At 40.2% G+C, this 27962-nt stretch overlaps 1 long non-coding RNA gene across 1 annotated transcript; it reads right to left on the minus strand.

Annotated features, from left to right (window-relative positions):
- Window positions 1-566: 566 nt before the first annotated feature.
- On the minus strand, window positions 567-20008 carry LOC135327643 (uncharacterized). The gene is made up of 3 exons (XR_010388068.1): window positions 19608-20008; window positions 7944-8158; window positions 567-4309 (listed from the first exon to the last, which is right to left on the minus strand). It is a non-coding gene; the product is annotated as an uncharacterized LOC135327643 (long non-coding RNA).
- Window positions 20009-27962: the final 7954 nt, after the last annotated feature.

Raw genomic sequence — 27962 nt, forward strand, 5'->3', positions numbered from 1 at the left:
AATGCTACAATTAAGCCAATGATCCTGCTCCTATAATATTCTAGACAACATACAGTCTGATTAATAAACCAACCCATATCTTTTTTTTATCATTAATAACTTGAGAATTCAAGCCATATGTAAGAACTGCACTGTGCTAAATACTCCTAAAAACATAAGAGATGGCGGAAGCCAGTCCTTAAAAGAGAAGAAAAAAAGTGGTGGGGGGGGAACAGAGACTAAGGACCAATGAATTACCATGAAGTGAGAGAGTGATACTGTGCTATGCTGTTTCCGATGAGTAGTGTACCTCTAAATACTGAAAAGGCAGGGATTATTTTAATAATTTTGAATGGGTATTTTTTCATGCACAATTAATATTTAAGGATTTATCATTGGGTATTTGAAATAAAAACTGTATGAACCAAAGGATATCTGCATATGTTTCTATCCACTGGCTTTCAGTAAAAGCTGTAAATTTAAATATTCATTGCTAAACAAATGGGAAATGACAAAACCAGATAACCAGAAGATTAAAACTTTATTAGAAAACAGTATGAAAAATAAGGTACCGATGTACTAAATGTCAAGATATTTAATTAACTGTTCAAAATCACCTCTTAATTGCATAACACTTGATTTGAAGAAACTTTGGATTAGTCTGTTGTTCTGCAAGAAATTTTTGATGACCTTGGCAAAAGCAGGAGATAAGTAGTTGTGAAACCGCAGAAGGTTCAGTTTTATAAAAATTGGGTGGAATCTGGGCTCATTAATTACCAGGATGCAAAGGCCCAGCCATGCGTTATGGCTCATCTACTCTAATGGCTCACTCCCACCTAAAGGAGGATAATTTCTCTGCCCTGTGACTAGCTGCTCCTTTCGTGTGCTTCTGACCCCACGCTTCGATGACCTCCTCCGCGCTGGCTCTGACTAAGCACCCCTCTAAAATTGGGTTTGCCTAGCTTCAGGGGCCAGAAATTGGTTGTCATTATGCCTCACTCTTTCTCTAGATTAAAAAGAAAAAAATGGTACTGCATTAATGGAAATTACCTTAACAGTGTACAAATCACTGTTCAGCATTATGTTTGATAAACTATATAGCTTAAGCTCTTAAGGTTTTCACCATGTGAAGTTTTCTCCCACCCTCAGATACTTTGTCCTTTTTCACCTTCTCCAGTTCTATAAATTTTCGTTCTCAATGTGGCCACGAGAATCCCACACTTCTAGTCTCAATCACATTCTTCTCAGAAATGTGATTATCTGCTCTCTTCTGTATGGCATTCCCTTAGGTAAACAACCAGGACTGCATTAGCAGTTTATAAGCGCGCTGGGAATGCAGGAAGAGTTCATGTCCTCTGACCCTCAGCCCTTTCTCGAGCCCCTGTCTTTCGCTGGGTGCTCATCACCTGCCTTCCCTGTTTCAGGAGGGTTCAAGTTATTTTGTAATCAAAGTTTTGCCTGCACATGCCCAGGTAACGAGATGACACAAACCTTTGTGTGACAGCCTTTTCTTCTCATCTCTAACTCTTTTCTATTTCAAGTGTAAATAAGCACTAGGTCAGGAACATGCACCTCAGTGTATATCAGGCTATTACTTGGCCCAGTCTGGCTCCAAGCTAATTTGAGGTTCTAGGCATTACTGATTTGATAATAGTATAATATTATTTAATGTTATCATGGGGTAGCTGAGTTACAGCATAGTAGAATAAAAATGCATGTGTTCTCTTTGTGCAACACAAAATGCAATTACCGAGTAAAGCCCACCTGGAAAGGTTACATGAAATTCACTCATAATAGAGATGCTGAAAGCTGTTGGAGCCATGGGACTTCGGATGAAACAGCAAAACTATGTTTTGCTATTTTTTTTCTCCATGTTCCTGTTTTACTACACAACAAAGTATATACCCTAAGTCTATGAAAAGCACCCATAAACTCCCATAAAAATAATGAATGATACTTTTCTCCTTCTTAAACTAGTTGCTCTGAAAAATCAACAAAGAGATTTTATTACAGATGATACAACCTTGGGCACATCAGTGAAAGAATAAGGTCACAATGCAACAAAGCATTTTAACTTTTTTTTCTCCTCAGCCTTTTTCGGTCAGGAGCTTAACTTTAAATGTACAATTGAGTTACATTTTAAACAAGAAGATTTAAACATTATACTTAGTTGCTTTCTCAGCAGATTGATGGCTTGAATACTTAAAGAATTTGGGAGGGGGGAAGAGATTTGTGACACCCAGATTTAGGTATTTGATCTATGCACCTTTAATGACTTTGGTCTCCTTATACGCAGTGAAAAGGATTAAGCAAATTACAGATGTTGCAGATTATAGACAGGCTGAAGTACCTATGCTTAGCACAGATTAAGAAGTAGTGATAGAGAAATAAGATCCTAAATTAAGGATGTAAAGTTGCATAGAATTAGCTGATCACTTCTGCAGAATGATTTCCTATTGCTTCCCTACGGAAAAAGGAGTTTCAGTGCTATGGCAACTCTCCCCGAGAAGTGCAGAGCATCTGGAAATTCTGCTTACCTCGCAATACTCTAAAATTACTAACATCTGCTGAGCATCAGGTGTCTATCCTGTTCACCTGTGGTTTCTGCAACTGCCTAGTGAATAGACTTGTGAAGGAGAATCCTAGTTATGTCCAATTATGAAAATCGGGAATATTCATTTAAGTAGGATTCTATCTAAAGCACCCAGAAAAGCGTAGATGAGACGCTGAAGAAAGGCTTTCTTCTGTAAATGTTCACAGAATCTCTAGACTCTATAGCACGGCAGAAGCAGTTCAGAAAGACGAAAATTGGTGATCAGCAGGAAATATAAAAAGGGAGAAGTAGTAACAGTGAGTGATAGCTTAGCACAAAAAAGCTCCAGCTCATCCTGATCACAGAGCTGGTCAGAACAAGGAGCCTCTTCGCACAGATCTGTGTGTGAATTCTTCATGACATGGAATGAACCAAGTACCAAGATTTAATCCTCCTAGAAAATCCCTTAAAACATATAGTTTTATATGGGATGTTACGGCCATCCTACCAACTTCCTGAACTGGATTCAGAGCCATATAAAGTATAATTAAATGAGTCAGAGGTGAATCTAACTTCAAACTCCCCCAGGAAAAAGCTTTGAGCATTCAGTGGCTACCTACTTCTGTGTTCCTACGCAGAAGACTCAAGGTATAGTGCCACAACTTTACTCACACAAATACTTAGCAAAAATATAACTAGAAAATGTGTACTGATATGTTAAACTAAACATCTAGCCCCAGATTTTATCTTCTACGATGGAAGAGGTTTTTTTTTTTTTTCTTTTTTTTTTCTTTAACACTCTTTCATGTATGAAAGACAGCAGACGGATTTCTGATTCAGAGATTTTGGAAAGTCTATGTTTGCCAACCAAGCATTTCTGTTCAGGATCGTATCTTGAATCCGATCTTGATCCCTGTTATGGCAATAAAAATCCAAAGGAATTGCAATCACTAGCAGCCCCGTTCTAGTGTCATATTTAGCCCAGCTACTGTAATATTACAAAATATGAGTTTCAAACATGCAAAGCAAATACTGGTAGTGGAAGACTAGACTAAAATTAGGTTCAGAAGTTTGCTAAATATTCTCAAGAATCAACTTTTTCAGTCTATATGAACAGTGAGAAATAGATTAAATTCTTTGGGATATTGTACATTTTTCATTCCACTAAGACCTTCTTTTGTTTCAGTGCACTCTTGGTTAGCGCTTAAGAAAAATTGTTGACAGCTCATTTCTTCAGGAGCTGAAGCAGGTGGTAAATTAATAGCTTAGGTGGGGGCTGCCATGAAGCATGAAAAGTTATGACTAGTGTCAGTCCAAATCACTGTCTTTAACTGAATGTAAGACAGTGAAAAAAATTAGCTATGCAGCAAACATGGTTTTAGTCAACAAAGAAAGATTTTGCAAGGTTTCCTCAAGCAATCCGCAGAAGCTCATTCCATGCATCTGCTCCAGCCGTTGGTAGCATTTTATAGACATTTGCTGATGTTCTAAATCTGTAGCTGTAACAATGACCTCACTGGTGAAATCAATGGATGGGGGGCATATTGAAATCATATTTTCAGTGTAACTCAGGGGAGAAATGCAGATATTGCAGATTCAAGCTAAAACATGAATACAAACAATGCATATAGTAATGCTAGCTTTTTCCTCTTAGAGGAAGATTCCTGATATAGGTTGGCTGTCAGGAAAATATTAACAAAATCCAGATCCAAAAGCATCTCCTGTTTGAGGTTTATATTCCATTTGTAGACTTGCTGAAGTTCCACTCTATCTGCAGACTCACTGAAGTCCTGGGAACTAGAAGAAGAAGAAAAATACAGCTAGTTAACTAAATGTAATTGAGATCATTCTTTAGTACTGAGGCCAGCTCACATGGAGCTGCCCGCAGTGATAATAACAATGTCACCATGGCTCCTTCTGCCTCTTTTCTCCATCCCTTCTATTAGTTCTGCCCTCCACGTCTCTTCAAGCTACCATCCTACCAGAAGCGTGTAATAATTCTTGCACATTCATTTTGTGCACAGTCTCTCTCACTTGTCTGAATCTGCGTGAACTAAACCTGCCCCTTTCTGGAACTTTTCTCTCTGTCTTCCTTAGGGTGGGTGTTGATACTTAACAGTAGTTATCTGTAAGGTGGATATACTTGAGAGAAAATCAGTGTCCAGTTACATCATAGTTTTCTGCCTGCAGAAGTGCCACCTTCTGAAGATGTCACTTTTACGTATGCTATCCCTTGATGCCTAGACAACTTCAGAGGAACTCTGTCTGCATGCACCTCAAAGATCTAATTCTCTAAACGGTGGCTGGAGGAAGGCGGCGTGGCTTTTGAAAAAGGGCTTGGTGTGATTAGCTGATCTTAACATCACAGAAGAAATAAAAGAGCACATCCATGTGTGATTTTTGTGGAGCCTGAGCAAACATCAGACACGCTGTGCATATATATTGGCTCCCTGGGAGCTCTTGGAGCTTACAGGAGTGCGACTTAAAAGATCGACAAGCTTTTAAAGGAAAGGAACAAAGGCCGAAAGGCTTTTATATAGCCTGCAGGTATAAAATCAGAACAGTTTAAAGTGAATACATGAATCTGGCTGGACCTCCTTTTAACACCTACTGCATTTTACAAATGTTGTGTCATGTCTAGGCTAATATAGAATTGGAGAAGTGTAGTTTAATATTAGTATGTTTGTGATGCTGAAGACAGTCCTAGGTAAAAATATGCAGGCTGGTGTCTTGGATAATGTACTGAAAAGGGTTTTGTGCTCAGACTTCAGATAATGCCTTAACATGCACTCAACTCAGTAATCTGTTAAACCTACTAGCACTGCTCCTGGTATATGTGTGCAGAATAAGGGCAGCCTGGATTCAGACATCCAGCCACAGGAATCTGTTAAAGCAAAGGGCAATATGGCTAGGATCAGGCAGGATCTGGCAGTCAGAAAACCTATATTCTGCTTCAAACTCTTCTATTAGCTTTCTTCTGGCTGTTGTTGAGTCCTCTCTTTTCTTTCTTTATTTTTTTCTTTCTTTTTTTTTAACTTATGCTGAGAAAATATCACACTGTCAATGTTTGCATCATTATGCAAAATGTAGCTATAAGTGGGATAGTTATTGGTAGTGATTGGTTGTTTAATACAGCTGCTGAGGAAGGCCTAGAAGAATAAGCTTTATTAAGATTTTTTTTTTTAAAGAAAAAATAGAATGGACTAGAGGAAAGCCATTCTAACTACCTAAGTGGAAAATGCTAAGCATAATTTGCAAGAATGCACCCAAGGACTTACAAAACTTTTTGGACTACATGCTTAGATTTAATGAAAGAACACTTTAAGCTGGTGATTTATCACTTAAGTTTAAGGATATATAGCAAATTAGGCAAGCAATCTCAGCATCACATGTTCAGTCCAACAAGGTAATGGGTTTGCAGTCATGCTTGATCCCTGGTTCATAACACATTATCCAGAGACTGTGGGTCATAAACAGTATGATCTTCATACCACTTACTCCTGCTTCTTCAGACATTCATAAGTGGCATATATCACAATTACAATCAGGATCTTTCATGGGTTATTTTTCTGTCAAGTGTATATAAGGTAGGAGCGTGTCTGTTCCTTAACGCTGTTTTCAGCCGTGAGATGAATGATTCCTTGTATGTGCATTTCTATTGCATTTCAGCTATTCAAAACAGTAAATCAATCAGATCGTTGTCAGGTTAACAATTTTGTTTACTTCCTTGAATATTTGGTTTTATCTTTTTTTTAATTTATTTTGGCTCAGTAATATAGAGTGCAGCCCATGACCTGTGTTACCTTCTGTTCTGTCCTCTGTGCTTTAAAAGGTGAAAGAACTGGTTTACAGGGTTTTTTCCCACCCTTCAAAGGTGCCATGATAAGGAGTGTCAGGAAACACTGCTGAGTGTGAACAGCTCATTTTTCCTTTGAAATCTCTATTTTTCTTCTTTTTCTTAGACACTGAGAGGACGAAATGCCTGTCAGAAATGTAGGCGTACTCGTGAATTAGTGAACTGGACTGAAATAGATGATCTCTTAATGTTCCCTCCAGCTCCACATGTCCTGACGTATGAATCTGGGTTAGTAAAGCCACTGATAAGTAACACTGAAATTAGACCGTGTAACCATGTCCACAGTGACATTCCAGGGACAGGCACAGGGTTTCTAAAGGTCTGCTGCATTTTCTGAAGAAAAAAGCAGGGGGAGAGGACAATGAACTTAGGTGTGACTCTGAAGGAGAAGGACTGTCACATCCAATTACTATCCAGAGCTGGTAAACATCTAAGCATTGCTACAGCTGGATTCCTCACTGCACCAGCTGCTTGTGGGATGGAGCCTGTCCAACTAAACATGCATATCTACAAATGCAAGAGCCTATACACGTCAGCAAGTGACCCTAGGCTCCCCTTGCAGCCCATGGGGAGCTAGGCAAGACACTTAATGGAGCTTAGGACACAATTCATTTCTTCTTCTTCTACATTTGGTCAAATGAGTAACACATCAGATTCTATTAACTGTCTGGATTAAATTGCCATTGGATATAGGGAAAGCTTCAGCATCTGTCTGAGAAGTAAACACTTCTATTACAGATGCCTCAAGCCGAATTAAAAATTCTACCCTGGGAGACAAAGGAGGAGGAGGTTTTGGATGGTTCATGGGCACTTCTTTCCTGACTTCCTTCCCCCATCCCTCCCCCCAAAACCTGCACACATTCAGATGATGTGAGACAAGGAGAAATGTCAGATTTCATGCTGTCCACGGCACCCAGCTACCTCATAGGGTTGTAACACCAAACTGTTCTGTCACACAAACCATTGCGTGCCAGACAGGAGGAAAACCTGTCTTATCCTTAAAGCTCTGAGCAGAAGGCATTTAATCCAGTAAAGATTTTTTTTTTTTTCCATTGGCATTCACTTCAGCTGAAACCATAGCTCTCTGATAATAAATCACAGGTTCACTTGAGGACCGTGACTCAGGATCCTTCTTTTTTCACACTCCATGCAGTGCTAATTTTCACATATCAAGGCAGAATAGTACAATTCATGAAAAACTACCCCCTAAGTAGAACTCAGTGAAAAGAAATGCAAGAAATGTTTTCATGTGACTTAATTATCTGCATTACCTACATCAAGTTACTTGTTATTAATAGAAGACTTCATTTAACATTTTGTTTCAGACTTCATCCCTTTGTTATTACTTTAGCATTCACTCTTCAATAACTTGAAGACTGCAGTAGTTCCTCAAAACTAAATACAGGCAGCCCTGTAGCATAATCTGCACCAGTGTGAGAAAAGTGAAGTGCAAGCCAAATCCAGGAGTAAAGCCAATCAGTAATGATGTTACCTGCTATCCCTTCACCTGTTTTCAGTGTCCGAGAGCTCACTGAGGATAGGCTGAGTAAGATATAGATGCACATGAAAACTCACATGTTAAGGTGTGTGGTGAAACGGGGATGAGGGGTCTGGCAGACACTTCCAGAAGAAGTTGACTCCTGCTTAGTCATGGGCAGTGGGTCTTCTTCCCACAGAAGTTTCTTTCTTTTGATGTCGGTGACTTAGTCTGGTTCTCTCTCTCTGACATACTTGAGTTATTCTTCCCTCCACTTTATGTTCTGTAGCGTTTTCCATTGTTCATTTGATACCTGGGTAAAATATTGCAGTAAATCAGCTCTGACCCTCTTTCTATCCTCCCCTAGGTTCAGGCATTTGCCTCAGGAGCTTGTTGTGGTAACTGATATCCTAGGTCCTGTAAAACCAACACAAGACTGCAATTTGTTGGAGAGAAAAAGAAAACTGTATATTGCAACATGGGCAGCATGGCCCCTTTTATCTCCTTGCTTCACCTTTAATCAAAATTTTTTGATCAAAAGCAACTGCCTTTGAAGTTACTGTCAGCCACAATTTCATATTACCTTTATAAAGATATTCAGTGAATGGACTTTAGACTAAACGGACCTGTCAGGAGTGTTGAAGGGCAGACAGTTGATTTCTTGGTTATATTTCAAATAGTGTCCTGAAATCAATTACACCAGCCAGAAGACTCAATATGAGCCATTGGGCCACTGTAAATGGTGGGATAAAACAGTTCCTCCCATCCCCAGCATGAGATGAGAGCAGGGTAGAAACGGAGCAGTTTTCAAGCCCGGCCAGGTTTGCACAAACAGGTGATTTGCTCCTGCAATCATTACAAATTTAGTTTGCTCTTTGGATTCATGCTTTCCGGAGTTAGGTTAAAGTCAGATTTCCCTTGAAACCGCCTATCATTCAGGCTTCCTGGCAAACCCCACAAGGCCCTTCCACAATTACCAGAAAATCATGCATTCCTGAATTTCTTTCTACTCCTGTTCATAGTCCACTGATTGCTGGAAGTTCAGTGTTTCTGAAAATGCTGTCTGGCACAAGTCCAACAGGCAGAGCCTGTGGGCACTGAACTTTTGCTGACATTACCAGGACCTCTGCAGAAGTTAAACAGGATATACTGTGGGACATGAAATACTTTTTTTGGAATAATAGAGCACGATATATTTGAATTTTACAGAGGAAAAAGCAGCATACTACTAACTACATAAGACATAAAAATTATACCAAAATGGGTGAAAACCTTATTCCTAATGGTCAACAGTGGGTGCTTAGGACAAAAAATAAAATGCGAGCACTCAGTTATACTTTCCTAAATACTCTCCCTGCTTCTGATTTCACTACAGATATATGATTTATATGTGATTTAAGTGCTTCCTCAGCTATGAATGGTCATAGCTGTATTCAAAGACTGTGGGACTACTGCAGAGTATAATCAAACCTGCTCTGTGTAAAAGTCTAGTCTAAGCATCTAGTCTAAGCCAGTCATCTAGAGTCTATCGAAGAATCAAAGGAGAGAGATCGGCATCTCTAAAGACAGTCACCTTAAAATGGGATGAATGACCTTCTGGAAGTGCTCATTTATCTCTTCATTGGTGGCAGTATGATCCTCAATGATAGTCCAGACAGCTAACTTTTAGACAGTTAAGGTTAGGTAAGATGAATTTCTCACCTTGTGTCTAAGGAAACTAATTTTATACGCTCTAAATTTTATTTCTAGTCTCATCGAAACTAATTTAATGTTATCTAATTTAGTCTCTTTGTGTCAACATTTTTTCAGATATATACACCCTATTAATATCTAATTTCTTATTTATTTAGAAAGTTACTAATGCCAAAAAAAAAAAAAGTACTTATCTTCGCATGCAAAGTATCTGGAATTTAAGTTAGGAACACAAAGAAAGTGCTTATTCAAGTATACTTACACTATAATATACATCACACCCATTAAGTAAAGTAATTTAGAAGCTCAGGTCCTCTTTTCCCTCTAGTAATTTCCCATGTTTCCAAATCTTTATCCCTTCCAAAAGCCTCAAGGGAAGAAGATGAATCTTGTCATATATAAAAGAAGGAAAAGTGTAAAATGTTCTTTGCCGCTAATCAAAAGTTCCTATGATATTAGGTCCACATTTTTGACCAGGCTGAGCAGAAACTCACACAAGTATGAGCCTGGCTATGGGCAGTCTGTCCACTGCTACAGCATCTGAGCACTAACACAAATCAGTTTTGCATTAAGAACTTGTACAAAGACTTATAAACTTTGACGTCAGCTGTATATCTGCATAACAACATGCCAGAAATGTACCATGAGGGTAAACAAGCACCTGTCCAATGCCAAAGGGCTTTTATTCAGGAAGCCAGTCTTCATTAGTGCACGCACCCTGGGACAACTGAGGTTAATGAAAAAGGTCTAAACGAATGCTCAGTCATGTCAAAGGGGGTTTGGACCTGGCCTTCTAGACCTCATGCAAGAATTACTCTCTCTTAGCTTGTCCTTCTAGAGATCCCATAACAAGTTTTTTTTTTTTTTATTTAATGGAAATAAGACATTTTGTTAATTTAATGATGAGCCTGACTTTCTGAATTCTACTTGTTTGCACATAAATATAGAACACATTATCTCATCTAAGTTGGCAACATGTCTTGGGAGAATCAATTCTAGAGCAATATAAACCATTATCTCTCTGACTTTGCCTGCAGAATTTTTACCCGCACAGGAACAATAAAGGAGGATATACTCAAAAGGTATTTCCCCTTCTTAAATTTTCATTTATACTCTGAAATCATTCACTTCTGTTATTAGCAGGAATAGTAGGAGAATAAGTATTCTGTTTTACAAATATGTATACTATATATATACACACACACATATATATACACATATGCATATATATATGTAAATGCAAATTTTAAGCCTTATTATCCTTATACATTCAGGGTCAAGGTAAAATCAAAATCTTTGACACGACTTGTGGAAAATAAATGGAGAAAGAAATATTAAAACCTCAAAAGAGCCGGTAGCTCTGTGATAAAGACATTCATCTCTGGTGGAATCAAACCAAACTTCTGTCTTTTCTCCGCTTGAAGCAAACACTCTGAACACAGGTGACAGAGCAAATGGCCAAATCTGTTTCATTGTTATTATTCTTTCAACTTCAGCCATATTCATCAGAAGAAATAGACTTTTATAGCCTGATGGTTAGGGCATAGGTTTGTAAGATAAGCGTGCATCTCCATTTATCTGAGAAGATGATCTGCTGTATACTTCAGACCGCTGACCAGGGCAGCCCATCACAGCATCTGCCCAAGCCATATGTCTCCATTATTTTTGCTTCATATCCAGTGGGTCTGGTAGAGCTGACTACCCACCATCAGCAGGTTGGGCTGGGATCAGGACACAGACATATTACACCTCATCTTCCATTCGATGCTCCCTAGCATGGGGGTAACCATACCAGGTTAAAGTCTGCACCAGGGACCTAAATCTCAGCCTCCTTCAGCCTGTCTGAGCTCATGGAAATTATTGCAATTCAGTCACTTTACAAGCAATTCACCATGGTAACTGCAACTGATCCACTCCTGCAGCAACAAGGTGTGTATACATGCGCTCACACTCTCCTTCACGCCTCCAGCAGGCTCTTTTGCCTGATAAGGGTGGTGACTGAGGACTATAGCTCCATCTCCTGTCTTTTAATTTCCTCCATTTCCTGACTCACACAAAGATGCATTGAACATGAAGATCTTTCTTCTCCTTCATACATGGAACAAAGATCTGGGGAAATTCTCCACCTGCCCAAATGGGAATGAATTTAGTCCTTATTGCTCTTTGATGACACGAACGTTATGGACACAGCCAAGCCAAAATCTTACTAACAATAATAAGAATAAGGAACAATTAAATGAATTAGAATAAGATTTACATTTGTACACAATATATAAACCAGTACAAAAGTGTCTCCTGGAGTAAATCAGTTAGCACAGTTCACCCGTGTTGGACTATCATCCTTCATACTGCTCACAAGTGAGGTATCTGTGTCTGAAGTGAGGTATATTTTCTAATGGGAGATGATGCCATATGGCTAGTGAGTGCAAAGCTGGTGGTGATTACAGCAGCGCAGAACTGAGGAACTGCTCATTTGTTCGAGTGTCCTAGCCTATGCTTACGTTAGGGGGCCTGGAGCTGTGCCAAACTACCCAGCAATAATTGTAGCAGTCATCAGCAGATAGTGATACCTGGCAGCATATGAGTAGTTCATTTAATTTATTGTCTTCCCACCTTATTAACAGTACATCACAAGCCTGGCAAACTTTCTAAGCTCATATTTCAACAGCAGAGCTCTTCTTGCTGTACCTTAAAACCAGAAATGTACTTTATGTGACTTTGTCCACTGCATGTCAGTATAAACTTGAGACATTACCCTGTTCGATAGCTGTCATTCATGCACATGCCGTCTCATCTCCTCCCTGGCTACACTGGATGCTAAAGCCATTTACTGCGATCAGCAACAAAGGTTTCCAAGACGGACCCCAAGATAACTTGGAAAGTTTTAGGGAAGTTTGACAGGCTTTATTATTTTGTTTTGTTTGGAAATAATGCTCTGACTTCACAGCGAACAGTGGTGACAAGGAAGCAGTTGCCCTTCACCCTCCATTTCAAACAAGCCGCTCTGTTCCTTTTGCATGCACAGCTACAAAACAACACCCACACAGGGACGTCAGGCACACACACAGGCTGACGCGGGCTCTTACACTCACAGCAGGAGGGGGGAAATTGCTGTACATGTAGCATAGTGTATTATTTTTGTTGTTCTTCAAGTATTTAAAGCATTATAATGAGAGAGTTAGCTCCTTCAGCTCTGTCATTTGACTGTTCTGTCTGCATCATGTGTATTAACATGTATCTCCCTGAGTTTACTGAAGATACCTGTAGTCCTGAGGCATTTTCCTCCCAAGCACTTTGCTTAAAGGTTTAGCTCAATCACAGATAGATTCATCTTGCAAATTACATTATAAATATTGAGTCAGCCCATTGATTATCTTTTATATGTGGTATGGCTCACCGCCAAGATAAAAGTTGGATGTACTTTAGGGAAGAGTACACGTTGTTCTCTACCAGGCATATCACCAGCTGCTGTTTTTTTGAAAGATACAGTCTCTCACCCTGAGTTCAAACTGCAAACATTTGGCTACCTCTTGCAAAGCAGATAATAAAGAGAATAACTTATGTTCTGTCGTGTTGCTTTATTCTAAGGACAGTGGAGCTACTGTGCCAACATTTTCAAAGCAACCAGTTGCATGATTGCCAACCAGAGACATGAGAGGAATAGATGGTTAAGAAACATGAATACATCATGTTTCTTAAATGAGGAGAGAAAAAAAAAAGTATACGTTCTCCAATAGGAAAGTGTTTTCAAAATGTTTTATTGACCATCGATGTTTATTGGTCTAAACCTTTAAAGATAAAGACAGAAAAGCACCAAAGCTGGCTGCATACATTTCACCGTGGGAAAAAATTCTATGGTTAGCATTTGTTGAATAAATCATTTATTTTATCATTTTTCCATGATATCAAAACAGATTTTTATTACATTTGTATATTTTTTTGTCTTCAGAAGTTTTCATAAATGTATACTGAAGTTTCCAGTTTTAAAAGCACACAGATCTGCATCCTAAAGGACCAGTCAGATGAATAAAGGAAGCAGAATAAAGGAAATCGGAGGGCTGTCTGTGATTCCCTGAAGCAGTATATGAGTTCTGTGCATTTGTTTCCCTAAAAAAGAAAAAAGAAAAAAGCCAGCAGAAAAGCCATAATATGTCAGACATAATGAGGTAGCCACAATGGTCAACATTTTCAAACCTTGTGATGGATGTAAGTGTGTTTAACTGAGTTCCCTGTCTGAGTCAGCCACAAGCGTGAAACTGAACTAGCAGCCTGCGCCCATAAGATCCAAATGCAGTGGCTACTCCTTGAAGTAGAGCAAATAATTCATAACGAATTGAATGGAAAGACCAGAATATGCTTTATTCTTTTGGAAGACTGAATCTAAAGATCCTGCTGAAAGAGTCTGCTAAGTCAGGAGATAATATTGTCAGGACTCACTGCATCATTAGGGATCATTAGACATTGTCCGAGCATTCAGGAAAGGGTTTAGAAAAGCTAATGCCTACCTGGAGTTGAAAATAGCAAGGGATATGAAGGGTAAAAAGGAAGGCTTCTACAGATACATCAACGGCAAAAGAAAGGCTAGGGAAAATGTGGGCCTGCTACTGAATGAGGCAGGTGCTCTAGTGGCAAAGGACACAGAAAAGGCAGAGGTACTGAGCACCTTTTTTGCATCAATCTTTACTGCTAAGAGCAGCCCTCAGGAATCCCAAGTCCCAGAGAGAAGAGCAGAAGTCTGGAGCAAGGTCGGCTTTCCCTGGGTGGAGAGGAACAGGTTAGGGAACACTCGAACAAACTGGACATACACAGGTCCATGGGCCTGATGGGATGCAGCTGCGAGGAAGTGATGCACCTGCTGAGGAAGTTGGACAATGGCATTGTGAAGCCACTCTCGATTACTTTTGAAAGGTTATGGTGATCAGGTGAGGTTCATGATGACTGGAAGAAAGTGAATGTCACTACTGTCTCTGAGAAAGACAAGAAGAAGGAGCTGGGGAACTACGGGTCAGTCAGTCTCACCTTAATCCCTGCAAAGGTAATGGAGGAACTAAGCCTGGATAGCATTTCCAGACACGTGAAGGACAAAAAGGTGATCAGGAGTAGTCAGCATAGATTTATGAAGGTGAAGTCATGCTTAACCAACCTGACAGCCTTCTACGATGAGAGGACTGGACTGGTGGCTGAGGGGAGAGCAGTAGATGTTGTTGACCTTGACTTTAGTAAGGCTTTGCATGTTTTTTCCCACAAAATCCCCCTAGTCAAACTGATGAAGTATGGGCTAGATAGGTGGTCAATGGGAAGCATTCAGAACTGGCTGAACTGCCAAGCTCAGAGGGATTTGCTCAGTGGCCTGAAGTCCAGCTTGAGGCCAGTCACCAACGGTGTAGCCCAGGGGTTGGTAGTGGGGCCAATAGTATTTATCATTATTAATGTCCCAGATGATGGGATCAAATGCAGCCTCAGCATGGGCAGAGGGGAACCTCATGAAGTTCAAGAAAGGCAAGTGCAAAGTCCTGCCCCTGGGGAGGAATAACCTCATGCACCAGAACATTCTGGGAGTTGACTGGCTGGAGAGCAGCTTTGCAGAGAATGTCCTGGGGTTTCTGGCGGACACCAAGTTGATGATGAGCCAATAGTGCCCTCATGGCAAAGAAGGCCAGTGACATCCTGGACTGCATTAGGCAGAGCATTGCCATCAGGCTGGGGGAGGTGATCCTTCCCCTCTGCTCAACACTGGTGAGGCCACATCTGGAGTACTTTGCCCTGTGGTGGACTCCCCAGTGCAAGAGAGACATGGACATACTAGAGTGACTCTAAAGAATGACTACAAAGATAATTAAGTGACTGGAGCAGCTCTTACACAAGGAGAGGCAGAGAAAGCTGGGAATAAATATCTGATAGGAGGATGTAAAGAAAACTGGGCCAGACTCTTCCCAGTGATGCCCAGTGACAGGACAAGAGGCAATGGGCACAAACTGATACACAGGAAATTTCACTTGAACACAAGAAAACCATTATTTCCTGTGAGAGAGGCTGAACACTGGAAAGGTTTGCCCGGACAGGTTGTGGAGTCTCCATCCCTGGAGATACTAAAAACCAGACTAGACGTGGCCTTGAGCCACCTGCTCTAGGTGACCCTGCTTGAGCAGAGGGGTTGGACCAGATGATCTCCAGTGCCTTCCAGCCCCAACTGGTCTGTGATTCTCTAGTTCTTGTGCTATAACCAAGGAGTCACTCCACTTTCTCTTAGAAGATGCTGTCATTGCTGAGAAGGATTAAATAACTAGCAAGTGGGTAAACAATCAAGCATCAATTAAAAGCTTAAGTATTTACATCAGATGTATTTTTAAAGTGACACTTAGGCATTTTTACTACCCACAAACATTACATGTTCTTTGATGCACAGAAGTACTCAAAAATAATGTGATTTAATGAAACAGCATAAGTCATAGGAAATCATCTGAAAGGACTATGAAGGAGAGAATGTGTCTGATGCCTTTTGGTGTCATTAAGCAAAGAGGCAAGGTGGCAACTTGGTATTAAAACATGCAAGTGTAAGAAGAAAAATGCAAACAGACAGACTCTCATTTTGTACAAACTGGTGTTTCTTCACTCTAGGATGATTAACCACAGTGAATTTTTTAGAATGAAATCTATAGCAGCCTGTCTTGTTAAGGAATCAAGACTCAATTCTTTTAATCATTCATGTAGAAACCTTTCATGAACTTCACATCTCTGCCCTTCAAAAGCTGAGTCTGAACAAACGACACAATAAGGAGGATGAAGTATTTCAAGCAATGTTGTCCTTTTCTGTCTTCGAGGATCTCTGTCAATAAGAGCGCTGTCACCAGCCAGGAGGGCATACATTAAAACAGATATACAGACTTCACAAAATTCCAACTGTTTGTGTATTTCCCATGCTGAAACTGTGGTACTATTTTCCCTCAATGTAAGTTAGGAGAGGAGACTACTCAGAATGAAAAAAAACCATATTTTCTACCTAGTTTTTTTCATACCTCTTTTTATCTTTATTTGTCCCACAGCTATCTATTTATCCTTCAATTTGTTGATGTCTTTTAATGGCAAGGATACAACTTTGGCCCAAACACTTTTCAGACCTAATACTTATACTATCTTTTCATACTTAGCTCATGTGTGACACATTAGCCCATCATTAGAAATCTGAATGCCATTATTCTGATATATCGCTCTAGTGGTTGATGACATTAAATATGTTTATAAACATAACTCTTTCAATTATTTTCAAGGAAGTAATATACCTAAATCACTTTAAAAATGGGGCTCTAAGATACAGAAGGTACAATATTGTCCAAGTAATTTTGGTATTTCACTTGCATTTAATTTTATGGTGTCCTGTGAACCTATTCTCCTAAATTGCCTAAGTTTCTTACAGGGGTATGATGCCTTTTAATGGCACCTAAGCCTGTGTATCTAAATGCCTAAGCAAAGTCAAAGGGAAAGACCTGTCCTCCAAAAAGGAAATAGAAATATATTTTTTCTAATATTTTGCTTCATCCAGCTACACAATCTCTTCAATCTCTCAACTTCCACCCATTTAGGGACACCTATCTGTCTTCCCTCTTTCTCCAACAGCTGCATGACATGCTTTGAATAACAAACATTTTTCTTATATCTTTTGTGGTGCAACAAACCTAAGATCTGAAGAAGACTACTTTCTGAATGACAAGCAAGGAATTTTGTTTGGTCTAGTCAAAACTTTGCTTCAAGCCAGCTTAAAAAACTAGCTGAGGTGCCATTTGTACACTCTGTAAAACAGTCCTATTTTTCTAATGGAAAAGATGAGGAAAATACGTCCTACAACTAAGCTAATTTGTGCAATTAATGGCAGTATGTTTCTTCTTCTGTCAGCCTTCAGCTAGAGCACAAGCAGCCATGGACATAGAACGACGCACAGATGATATGGATGAGACAGGATCTGTAATGGTTCTGTTTTCCCCAAATGCTAGTATTTATACTCACAAAGCAAACAGTTTGTACCTGGAGGTGCAGCTACTCAGAATTAATAGATATTTGTTATTTTTCTTTTCCCTCCACAAGTTTCTCTACAGCTTTCAAAATAGTCAAACAAGGAATAAAAATTAGGAAAACACACAGTAAATTTTTCAAACCAAATGAAGCAGCAGTTATCCATGCTAATGATTTTTCTGAATATCTAAACCACAAGCACGTCTCATGAGCAAAAGTCACAGCAGATAAATTGACTGTGTGATGCTAATGGTATCCAGTATAAGCCTTCTAGGCGTCATCTAATCCCATCTAATTAAAGGGTGGCTGCCCCTCATGTGGATTTATTTGCATGTTGATAGCTCCCTTTGCCAATCCAGGCAAGCAAGAATGGAAAGATATATCTCCTGCTGGTACATATGTTTGGAAAGAAAGCTGCACTTTGAAAAATAAAGAAGGTTGGTTTTGCAGTCAAGTATCCACTGCCTGCATCTGAGATTCAGTAGATTTTGGACCAGTTCTTGGTCCAATAGGCTAGACAGGGACAGGTTTTATTTCTGGCCCTGAGGTCGCAGGTTCAGCACAGCCAGAAACCTTTAGGCTCAACTGTGTTTCTCCTAAGGCTTGGTGGAATTGCTCATATCAGGAGGGTTCATGCTCTCCTGTAAACTATGCTCATCAAAATAGGACTTCTCAGCACAGGACATAATCACACCAGGGGCCATGAAAACAAATAGTACAGATGATCATAGACAATATTTAAGCTCATGCTCTGACGATACTAGCTTACAAATACAGATGTAGTCTCTGTATGAGCCACAGGGTATAATTTAATCTCTCTGTCTCACAATTTTCTAATATAGACAGTATTTTCTGTCTTCCAGCCCTTTCCTGTTTTCTTTGGGGCAATTACCAGTTCCTCCCGATTCAAGAGATAAATTAAGCTTTTCTTTGGCTAGAATTCTTAGGCATGAGGAATAATAAAAAATAAGTCTCTCTGAAGACCATCTTTTGGGAAGAATATCATCATGTACCTTGAGGTTTCCTTTGGCAAGTTCTACACTGTCTGAATGCTTAAGATCAATATTGTCACATCTCCAGCTCCTGTGCTAACTGAAATTTGTTTCTGCTTGTCAAGGGTGGAAAAGCTGACTGACTTGACAGTCAAGTAAAGTACCTAGTCTATTTAATTTTACACACACAGATAATTTCTCAGAGAGGGAGTCAAGAGAGGCATCTTGGGTTCCCTTTGTTTTTATTTTTGGTTTTGGATTTATTTTTCAGTAATGACAACAAAACAACAATAAAAAAACCTGATTCCCCAGTGGAATCTGTGCATGGCAGTCAGAAAACAAGTAAAACTCTTGACAACGCAATAACACAAGTCTTGTGGGCTAATTCTCACAGAGCTGGGCCAGGCATGCAGATGTGTTCTGTAGTTTAAAAGCAAGTATAGGGGAATAGGAAGGTAGGATTGGGATGAACCTGCCCTTGGTTATATCAGACAACAGTGGCACAGAGCCACGTTGATAAAATGATGTTATAGCCTTCCAGGAGCAGTTACTTGTGGTTAAGGGCAGCAGGAGTCCTGGATTTCTATTCAGACCCCTTCCCCTGACTACACTCTTTTGGCCAAATCCTAGACTGTCACCGCCTGAGGTCTGCCCTACAGACAGGACTTGCTTATAGATTGCGGCACTCTGAATGGTGATGCAGTCACCCTGGCATGAAGATGGTGATATCCCTTCCTGTCAATCAAAGAATATTTTTGCTTCCAAAAAGGCATCTTCATGTTGACTTCTATTGGCACAGCTGCTCTAATAGCAGTGGGAATAGGGCTGACACCTGGCTGGCAAATGTGGGCTGGCAAGTGGTTCCTTACTGTCCCGATCCAATATCGGGGGGGGGGGGGGCTTTCGTTACGATCCCAAGGACGAGATTAAGATGCTAAAACCGGTCAAATATCGTACAACCTTTTAAATTTATTTTCCACGGAGTGGGGAGAAAAGGTGGGGAAAGGCAAAGGGGAGGAGAGAGACAAAGAGAGAGAGAGAAAAGGGGGAAAGAGAAAGAGATATCACCACCCTTGGATCCAGCGGTGTCCCGTTGGTCCTCTTCACCCTGGGTGTAAATTTTAGCGATGCGCGTGCAGTAATTACAACTCGAGCAGGGTCCGACCCTAGGTTCCCGCTGAAAAGTTCGGAGCCAAATCAAGGCAAATTAAATAAATAAATTCTAATGACACGCGTGCAGTAGTTACAGCTCGAGTTGGGTGCCTCCAAAGAGGGACCCCAAACAAAGAAATCCCTGGGCAATTATAGCTTTTTCAAATTAAGTTTCCCACCCCTCACGCGGTAGTTCAGACCAATAATAATTTTTGGGTCTGGGGTCTCCTGCTCCCTATTGGGTCTCATCGTTGTTCCCAGGCAGGCTGCTTTTCTCCCTTATCTTTACTGTTGCGGTTTCTGCTGACAGATGTGTTTTGATTCCTTGGGCTCTGCCCTTCTTTCTCAGGGCCCTGACCAACAGGCGTTGTTCCAGCAATTAGTACTGCCCCAGCAGTGACAGGAGGTGTTATCTTCCAAGGTCCTGACGAGGAGGATATAATCCAGACCCCCCCCCCAAATTAACACTGTTTCAGCAGTGAGGGGAGGCTTTGTTTCCCAAGGTCCTGGCAGGCCTTATTTCAAAGCCTTGACATCCTCCCTCCCGGAGTGTGACGCATAGGAATGCAAACTGCTTGTAACTCCCTTATCTTTCCAGTCTGCACCAGCTCTGGGGCCCTTTCTCACTGAACTAGGGAGTGCGGCCTAAGGCTTCAGCAAATTTAGCTACTTATGCTAAGCAAGTTTTATAGAAGTTGTGCTAAGCAGCAGTAATTTGCAGTCCAGGTCCCAAAGTCTCTGTCCGATCGTGGTCCGGTTCAGCGCAGGCTCGGTGTGTCCCGAATGGTCGCAGGGAGACCATTTCAGGGGTGGCAGCAGCTCAGTCCTGTTCCCGCCGGGAACAGATGGCTTGTTCGGGGTTATGGTGTGCTTGCACCTTATGTACCAAGAAATGTTTAAGGCAAAAGTTCGCTCATCTGTCCGCCACACTTACGTAAAGCCAGGCCAAATCCTTCTGCAGCTGGCGAAGGTTTCTTTAGTCAGTGCTGTTTACCTGCATCCATACCAGCAATATCTTGCCAGTGTAATACATGAGTATTTTGGCCTCTAGAAAGTACCACTAATATAAAAAAAAAACCCTCATAAATACACATACAAAAAGGAGATTATTTATATTGAGTCAAGGCTGTGCCATTTTCTAGTGTAGAATAAATAAATAATTAAAAAATAGATTAAAAAAGAGGTCTTGCTTAGTGAGGCACTGTTGGAAGTGAAGACTATCTATATAAAAACATCTCTCCTTCTCTCCTTGAGCAAAGGAGGCAGAGCCTGAGGAGACTGGGGAAGGAACATGGATGTTATTGCCTTTGCATGAGTTTGAGCAGCTGCCAAACCTTTTTATTCTGATGTGTAAGAAATGGCATAGCTGGGCTTCGAGGCTATAAGATGCCAACTGATAACAGCCAAGGGATTCAGCCCTCAGAGACACTACACATTCAATAGGCGAATTAACACCCATGCAATCTCTGCTTCAAAGAGCAAAGACAGTTATCTACATTACGCAGCACACAGTTTCAACTTACAATAACTCTTTATAAATAAATTTTTACGCTTTGAATTTTTTTATGTTTGTTTCCACTCCTGCTTAGAGCAGAAAAAGCTAAGCTGGACACATGTTGACCTACCTCCTTAAAGCCTGGAAGCCATAGAGAACATGCGGCCTTCTCCTGTTTCTGCAGGAAAGCCAATATTCACGATCCAACTCTTTCAACGTGCCACCAATGTCACATTCTTCTCCTGCGCTCTGGGAACCTGCTGAGCCTCGCTGCATGCTGTGCTGCATCTCTGGCACACTGGGAACGCAGCTGGGAAGTCACTGGGCACCACCAGGCAGAGCTCCTGGTGCCACTGTGTAGTGGGGGCTCGGGAAGTGGGAGACACCCACATCCTAAATCTGTGGAATCAAGTTTTTTCCTTTCACAGAGATGGATTTATGAAGAACATGAGAGAACATTTATGAACATTTATGAATGTGAGAGAACATTTATAATGTTGCCTCATGCTCCGCGGTCCCCCCAGCTACAGAGTGGAGGCATCTGCCTTCCCACTTACACCTCACTTACATCTCCCCAGAACAACTCTCCTGGGGTTTCAGCTCATGAAGGTGAACAGTTTGATGGTACTCCTCATTCAAAAGCATCGTACAGGTGAGGAAACCAAAGAAGCACCTCTCGCTTTTCAGAACAGAAGCACTTTAAAGAGGAAGGTCTGCTGCAGAGAATCTGCAGCGTTTTCTTACACAGATAGTTTTTGCAAGTAATAACACAGCACTGTGATAAAAACTGTCTTTTATATATATATTTATTTATTTATTTATTTATATATATCATAATGAGGTATTATTACTAAGACATGGGTAAAGACTTCTTCACAGTCTTATTTCCATATGGGTGGAACAACATCATCATAATAATGTTTTACCAATCTGGGTCTTTTGCTGTAACAAGACTCTCATCATACTAGGCACACTGACAAAGTGAAGAAAAACAGAGTTTGTTAGAAAAATGTGCTTTGTAGAGAAAACCTGAATGTGTTAAATTGAATGTAGAATACAGAATCTGCTTTCAAAAAACTCTGCATCAAATAATCCAGACTAGGAGAAAAGGCAGATTTTGAAACTCCAGAGGAAGGGGGAAAAAAAAAAAAAGAAGAAAGAAAGAAAAAGAAAGTGATTCTAGAAGTTAGCATGGATTTCTTGGCATAAATTGTCAGATTTTTAATGATTCAGAAGGATGAAAACAACTCTTCCGCTTTGTCTCCTAGGAATCCAGACTTGGAATAAGTGACCTATGTGGGAAAAATCCATCTCCAGGATCGCTGAAACTAGCTCACTGAAGCTTTCACGCTGGACTGACTTCTCTCAGCATGTGATATTTGACACAACGATGTGTCGGTGTGACAAAATTTGCTCTCTCGTTCTTGTTCCTAGAGTTTTATACCTTTATAAGTTTTATTGCAAACACTTCGTGTGTTGCGTCCCATAAATCTCTCTCACCCACTGTCCTACTGAAAAACTCTTAGGTAACAACTGGCCCCCCAAAACACCATATTTTTTTCAAAGCTGGCTTCTCGAACTGATATGTAGAGACTGTGCCTAAGACTAGTAAATACCCTTAGGAACATTTCCGGGCACTGAGAGTGACTGGCAGGGAACAGGCTTCATCTGCACTGTTGGACTCAGCTTCCAAACCCAAGCCACCAGGCTTGGACTGCCTGTTGGCAATGGTTCCTCACCAAGACTAACCTCAAAGCTATCACTAGGACTTATCTGGGGGAATGCTATTGGTCTGGGTCAAAACCATGCAAAAGGCCATTATAACTGCTTATCAATATATATATATATATGTATATATATATATATATATTTAACAATTGTGTTAGGGCATAGTTTCAGATGTTATTTAATTTATTTATATAGCCATAATCAGAGACGATATAAACAGTTCCTAATGCACACACTGGACCAGGCAGATACTGGCATAGAAAGCCAGTTTCAAACACCTGAACACAACATTAATATTCTCTGTCTATCCTCATGATATTCTCTGGAGGAGCCATACATGACAGCAGCTTATCAGGTTGGTGAGAAGCAATCTTCATAACAGCAGAGCTGTAAGTACCATCTCTACAGAGAATTTCTTGGCCAGAAGAGAACGCAGGTGTAGTCATCTTCTAATTTACATTTGTTATCCATGCATTTATTTTTATTTGGCTAGCAATGAATACATAATATATACACTTTATTGTATCAAATATCAGGGTCCTCTGGCAAGGAAGATAATATCTCTAATTTCCCATGGTTACCTGAGCCACTGAGTCAATAAAGTGCTGTGCATTGCTATTATTGGATTTCAAACCCAGCCTGACTTTTACTTTTATTAACATTTCTATTAATTTTACTCTACTGATAAAATTGATGAATGTGCCTTCTGCAAAGAAGAAAAACTTATATACTGGTCCAAAGGGGTTGAATATGAAATTCCCAATACTTCCAGGAAAAAAAGTAATGAAAACAAAACCAAACACTAGTGTAGAACAGCAGCAGAAAAGCCCTAGAGTTGCTGAGCAGAATGTCCATTAGAAAGTGATAAGCAGAGGGACAGGGAAGACTGTAGCATTCATGGTGCATGTGGTTGCTCCTATGGGCTTGCTCATCACAGGTGCCTTACCAAATCACAGAGGTGAATATAGGGGAAAAAAAAAAACAAAAAAACCCAAACATAGCTAAACACTTCATTTGGTCATTAACATTAAGCTCTGTATAACCCTGCCTCCTCAAACATAGTCTATGACTTCTCTCTGGAGTAATGGGAAGGTGCCTGCTGATGTCTGGTTCTGCTCAAGGCAGAAGGCTTGATCTACAACCCAACCCTTACCATTGCTGAAGGCTGAAGGAGCTTTTCCAATGACTTCAGCAGAGGTTATGACCACATCTATCTCACTGGACTAAAATAGCTAACTGAAATGTATTAGAATATAGTCAGCTTAGGCTTTCTCTAATTTCTATAGAAGAGAGATTGATGCTACCCACCAGAAATCTAAATGACCTCTGGAATGTCCTATATTTCTCCATCGATTTCCTATCTTTCTCCCTTCATTTTAATGAGTGTAGGGCACTTATATCCCTAAATTAGCTGCTTCAGTTATGTGCCTTATGTGACCCGTGTACTTAACCTTGCTGGAATCTACATCTGAAAGCTTTTTTTCTTTGAGAAACAGGAAATTGCCCCTTTTGGAGTAAGCACTTGTAATTTCAAACCCACTGGTTTTGTAGAGATAAAATTTAATAATCCCAAACCATTTGCTAAAAATATTTCATATTTGCACACAAAAATGCCCTGAACATTGTGGAGTTGCCTTAAGGACTGCGCTGATTAAGTATGCTTTCAGTAGTTCTCAAGAAACACTACAATCTGAAACAGTCTCTCCTAAACTGGTTTTGTATCAGTAAGTACAGCAATGAAATGGTAAAGCATAAAGACAGTTCTGATTCTAACACAGGATGTGTACCTAAAATTCACTGGAAAAAAATGTCGGTGTATGTGGAGCAAATTGGCAAATTGTTATGATGAAACATCTAATGTAATGAAGAAATGCTGACCAGTTTATGCTAAAACTGTTTTTTCTTCTCTTTCTCAATTACTGCACGTTTTCATACTGCCTTCTCCCAACCAGATTAAAGTGACTTTAACAGCCTGGATGAATGGCATCAGGAGCTAGCAGAACTGACCAAATCTCCGGTGAGTTTGTTACTCTGCATTTAGTTCTGTTAACAAAATTAGATATGAGTTGCCTGCTTGTCCTCAAAAGGGATGTTTCTTGTATGAAGGGCTTCCCACAGAAGATAAAAGCAAGACAATGTTCCTCAAGAATTGCTGCAGAAGTGATAAATTATGCACGTTGCTTTAGACTATGAATCACTGAATAATTTAGCCGAAGGATAATGATGTATGCCTCAATAAAAATGTTTGGTATGATCACAATTTTATTTACAAGCCACTTAGCTCATGCTTACTGAAGGTGTCCCCCCGCCTCCCCCAACCCCAATTACTTCTGATTTTTCCTACTATATCAACTCTGAACTTTGCTGCTTGCCATTTTAACTGCAAAGTTCATGTGAAAACTCTAGTTCTGATTCACTGGAGTCCTCTGTGTATAATAATGATTGAGGATAAATGCTTTTCTCAGGTCTTGATTGTTTTCTTATTGTTTTCTCAGGCAAGCAGGGCTTTCAATGCCCTTAATGGCAAAGCTAAACATGTAAAAGCACAAGATACGGTCTGCAGATCTGGAAGGAGAATTTTGCCCAAGGAGTGCTTGCACCCCTGTACTTGCAACCACCCAGAACAAAATCCTGAGTCTGGAAAGAAACCTGTCATTCCTTACGTTAAGGAAGGATTTTTAAAGGGTGCTGCCTTCAGGCTCTGTTTACAGTACAGGTAGGTGATAATGCCATGGTAAGCATGTATGAACCTGACTGAGCCAAATTTAAAATTGCTAACTTGACTTCCATTTGCAGTGAAACAGCAACATTGCAACTTAATCTGCACAAAAGTTCAGCTAAGTATTTACTCATGTATTAGAGAGTATGTACTACACATGTTTCTGTGATCTGTGGCACGGTGTTAGTGTGGGCCTGTTGGACTCATCCAGAAGTCAGCACAGATAAGAGGTCATTCTCAATAGGCTGGTCACCTACCCTGCTACCTCCCTCTTTTGTAGTCTAAGAGATTTTAGCCGGACTAACACAAACCATGCCATGCTGCTGGAACTCAGGATTAGAAAACATCTTACTACTATAGCAATGGCTGTTAGATCCCCGCCTGATCTTCCTGAAAACTCCTAGACACGTAGAGAAATCTGAGGCAAGACCTAGCTTGGGTAGATGGCTGCAGTTATCACAGAGATTAAAGGCAGCAGTAGCTAACCTGTTCCTTCATCTCCAGAGAGAGGTAATCGGTGTTTTAAGTGTATTAACAAATATGAGACCTTACAAAACTGATCTTCAGAAAGCTGGCCTTGAGGAGCTGAAGTTGTTAAGAGATTTCTTAATGACTAGGGCACTGGTGCCCAGAAAGGAAAACTTAGTTTTTAAACAATCTTTTATATGTAGCAGCTTGAACTCAAGAAAGTAAATCAGGAAAATTGGATTCCAGCTTCATGAAATGTTTATTCATTTTATATCTACAAAAGCAAAACCAGAAGTAAGTTATTGTTCGAGCACCAAAAGTTGATGTCTGTTTCCAATGACTTGTAGGCCCGGGAACAGGCTCTCTTCTGCTTGCAATGCTTTGGTCAGATATCTCAGTCTTGACTGGATGGTGGCCCGACTCTATCAGGATGGATTAAATCCTCTATCTCTTATTTTCTCTCCTTTTGTTATATGACCTTTGCCTTTATGATTGGAGCACTCTCTGGAGACGTGAGTTCAAACCTCTAAGTGGAGCAGGGTCACATCCTGTATATAGTCCCTAACCCACTATTCAGCAAAATATAAGTACTGTCACTTCCTCTAGCCATATTTTTAATTAACTCATTGCTATCAGCACATAATCAGAGCTGATCTCCTGGCAGCTCACCTCAGGAATTTAGGATTCCTCTTCCTGAGTCTGACTTGTGACAGAATGTTAGTGCCTGAGCTGGGTGTTTCTGAGCATATATATGCCCATGCGTGTGAAAACACACAAGGAGTATTCGGACCCACTGGAAAGGTACCAGGGAGTTTCACATGCACAAAAGGACGAGACCATGCTGGGGATTAGGCCTTCTGGGAGACAGTTATGTACATCAATTCTTGAATCTCAAATTAAGCATCTTGATATCTCGGGATCTTAGCCACAGGTTAGATTTAAAGCTTGCTGCTGTCATCAGAGAGACCGATGGTGACAGCACTAAGCCTTATATGAATTAAAGTAGGCATCTCTTGAAAAACTGTATCTGAATAACTTCAGTGCATGGAGCATCTTCTCTTTGGTGAATGGAGTCCTACTGTGTGCGAATGATTTTAATTTCCTGTATGAGAGAAGCCATTTAGCTTAGTGAGAAGTCACAAAAATGATCTCATATGGCTGTCTTCTAAGCCCAGAACTAACACTGGACTTGCAGCGTAACCTTGAACCAATGGTGATACCTTTCTGGCACTGAGGTCCCTGATTTGCTTTTTGTATCTATTTAGACTTTAAACGTTTTGCTGTGGTCACAGACACAGACCTGCATAGAACGAACAAGACCTACACTAGAAAAACAAGTGCTAATATAACAAAAATAACAGCCAGCAATAAAACACCTGGATTCCATACATTGTTTACTTTTTAAAAAGATTATTGCAGTGGCTGTAACAGAGGTATGAACATATATATTTACTAACACTTTTACAATTTGAGATATCTGTGCAGTATCTCAGGACCTGAGTAATAGAGTTTTGTTGATTCTATCTGTAAACATCTTGCACTGCTACAGTCTACGTCAGTTGTTCTCAATAAAGTCTTGCAAAAAATTCTCTTGTGAAAGAGATGGGGAGGGACGATAAACTTTTTTGAACGTAATCAACACTTGCTGTTACAAATTAAAAATGAAAAAGCGAGCAAGAGAGATACATAAAGAGGGATAGAGATAGAGAGAGGAGGGAAGAGAAATTTGTTTTCAAGAGGCAAGCACAACTTGCGTGAGAAGACCATCATGTACAATAGTTAACACACTGTAACACTGTAAAATAACATTATTTATATAAACTTTATCAGGCATTTCATCTTTCAAAACTTATTTCAGTATTAG

Source organism: Dromaius novaehollandiae, chromosome 2 (genome assembly GCF_036370855.1).
Source record: "Dromaius novaehollandiae isolate bDroNov1 chromosome 2, bDroNov1.hap1, whole genome shotgun sequence".
NCBI classification, from domain to species: domain Eukaryota; kingdom Metazoa; phylum Chordata; class Aves; order Casuariiformes; family Dromaiidae; genus Dromaius; species Dromaius novaehollandiae.